Raw genomic sequence first — 2,778 nt, 5'->3', positions numbered from 1 at the left:
TACGGTCGCTTTATCTGTCATAATACTGCTTATTGATCAGCAATAACATCATCTGTTTCTGATCGTATTGGTCTGTCTCTGTTTACTAGTTAATATATCTTCACATTAATTATAATTGTTTTAATTTAGCTTTGGTAAAACACCAGCATAATGCTACATTTCATCTATTCGCTAAATTGATGCTAAAAATTCTTTCAGTCCTTTTACCAAACATGCTAAATCTTCCATTTTTGGGAAGAGAAGTTAGAAAGTTATGAGTGAGTTCAGAGGGGCGGTTGTCGGGCTGTGCTGTTCAGGAGGATGAAGAACGACACTCCAGTGCTGTCAGATGATTTATCACATATAAATCAGGATACAGAACATCCAGTCAGTGTGTGAACGCTAACACAGCTTTCAGGGGCGCTCACTGTTCTACGCTTAGGCTGAAACATTGGGTGATTCTGATATTTGACCAATTGTTGTAGTTTCCTGCACAAAATGTTGAGTCGTGGCGTCACCAACTCACTTCCTCGTTTTCTAATGTTGCGCCATGAACGTCTCACACTGATCCTCCCAACAGCCGCCTTCAATCTGTAATGATTATTTCTCTTTCTCCTGCCAAGAAATCAGACATTTTAGGCTGCAACAATCCAAAGAAAGCCAGCAAAATTCTGGAGGGGTTGCATTCATGCTGGTCTGAGTCTGTTGAAACAGAACATAAACAACTCATGTGTAAGATGAAGATGGAGTTCATCCTTTTTCTAGATTTAGACTTGAGATTAAGCACCGTGGGTCCGAGAGGACTGAAATTTCATTTGTGCTGTATGTCGTGCATGTATAGCACATCTGACAATAAAGTTGACTTGACTTGTTGGAAGGTGGATCTGTTCTCTTTTAAAAGGCTAAAGGCTAAAGCTAATCTCTGACTGTGGGAATCTAATCTACAGACTTCTTCCCTCCTGTGGCTCCACACGTTTCTGACTGCTCACCGCTGCGTACCGCCTTCATCTCAAACATTTTCTTTCTGTTTCTTTGATGTTTTTGTTCTGAATTAACTCCCACAACTCTCCCTCCTTTCCCTCAGCGACGACGACATCATCTTCGAAGACTTTGCCCGCCAGCGGCTGATCGGGGCGAAGGACGACAAGGATGAAGACGAGGAGCCGGTGGACTCACCCAAACTCAACGACAGATAGAGGCGCCAGGGCGTCGCCTGCCGCCACTGCTGCTGTTGTTGTTTCGCTGCTGTTTGTAGTGTGGAGCTAACGGAGGTCACCTTTAGGTCAAACCACAGTCTGGACACCCTTTAAACACTCGGTGGTGCCGTGTTTGTGTTCTCGTTTATGTTCGTCCTCTCTCTGCGTCCTGCTGGGGTGTAAAAAGCTAGAGTACCGCAGCCTAGTTGTGTTTTCAGACGGAGCAGCTCGCCGCTACGGAGACTTGACCCGGTGACCGCGGCATCGTAACGACGGCTGGTAGCATGCCTCTAATGTCACTTTGTTCTATGTGTTTCCATTAGGGACCGAACAGGAGTAACGTTGTGTTGAGATTAGTTTCGATGTGTCGTATCAGAGGGTCTTCATAAACAACAATACTGCCAACTTTGGTTGATCTGGAACAGTTCGCCACTCGAGCCACGACGACACGGACTTCAGCTGATGGAGGTTTTTTGTTAATGGTCGGTCTGAAGCTGCAGAGCGTGAAGAAATACCGAAGGAAGGACGTCCCAACCTGCTGAGAGGACCTGAAACTGTCAGAGGGAGCCACCAGTCGGTTGAGGAACTGGTGTCCCAGTTTGCATGAAGTGCATCAATACTTTATTTGTTTTATTAATGTCATGAATTATCAACCTTCATAGAGGATTGTAAAGGAGCATCGAAGTGTTTGTTGTTGATCATTTTCCAAATCGTCGCCAGTATCCAGTCAGCTGCTGGTTTCACTTCATTTCTATAAAAATCTTCTTGTAGAGGAGACGACCAGAAATGCATCAGCAAAAAAAGTTTCCCTGCCTGCCGATCGCTCATATCTTGTTATTCTTACGTTTTTTGGGGCGAGTAAAAGTTAAAATGTACTATTCTACTACTACTACTATTAATACTATTCGCACCGTTCATCAGTGTCACAGATGAAACTATAAAACCAGATGAGTTAATTACACTCAAAACATTTTGTGAAACTGATAAAAATCTTAAGACTAACTCCGTTTTGTAAGTAAAAAAAACATTGTTGATCAAGTAGCTTTAGTCATTTTAAGTGACTTAATTTTGTAATTATATTGTTAAAAAAAAACTATTAAAAAGAACTAAATCGAGGATGTTATTTAACTTGCAAAATTGGGTTTGATTTTTTATGTAATCCGTTTCTCTCATTTGAGTGGATTATTAAACATCAAAACTCTGATGACCTGAACACAAGCTGTAGTACAAGTATCAGGGAGAAGAAAACTCTGAATTGGTCAAAAAGAAGTCTATTAAGCCTGTATGATTGTTAAAAAATAAATAAATAACATAATAAACAGAGGATTGTATAAAAGGTTTCTAACAGAAAAACTCATCTGGAAATAATCAAAAATTTAAATTCATCCAAAACGTTCATTTTCCACAAACTTCCTACAGTTACTGAGTTCACTGTTTGGGTTCATTGTACATATCCATAAAATATGTCACAGTTTACTCNNGGAAAAAGGTTGGGAACCAGTTGAATTCAAGGGCGTAACCATGGCAGCACCAAATCAGAGCCCTCCGACATTTCCCACAATTCTTTGATACTAATGAAAATCTGGACATTTAGAACGTAGTT

Source organism: Morone saxatilis, unplaced genomic scaffold, assembly GCF_004916995.1.
Source record: "Morone saxatilis isolate NCDOM2014 unplaced genomic scaffold, NCSU_SB_2.0 Contig8, whole genome shotgun sequence".
NCBI lineage: Eukaryota > Metazoa > Chordata > Actinopteri > Moronidae > Morone > Morone saxatilis.
This window is presented reverse-complemented; position numbering follows the sequence as displayed.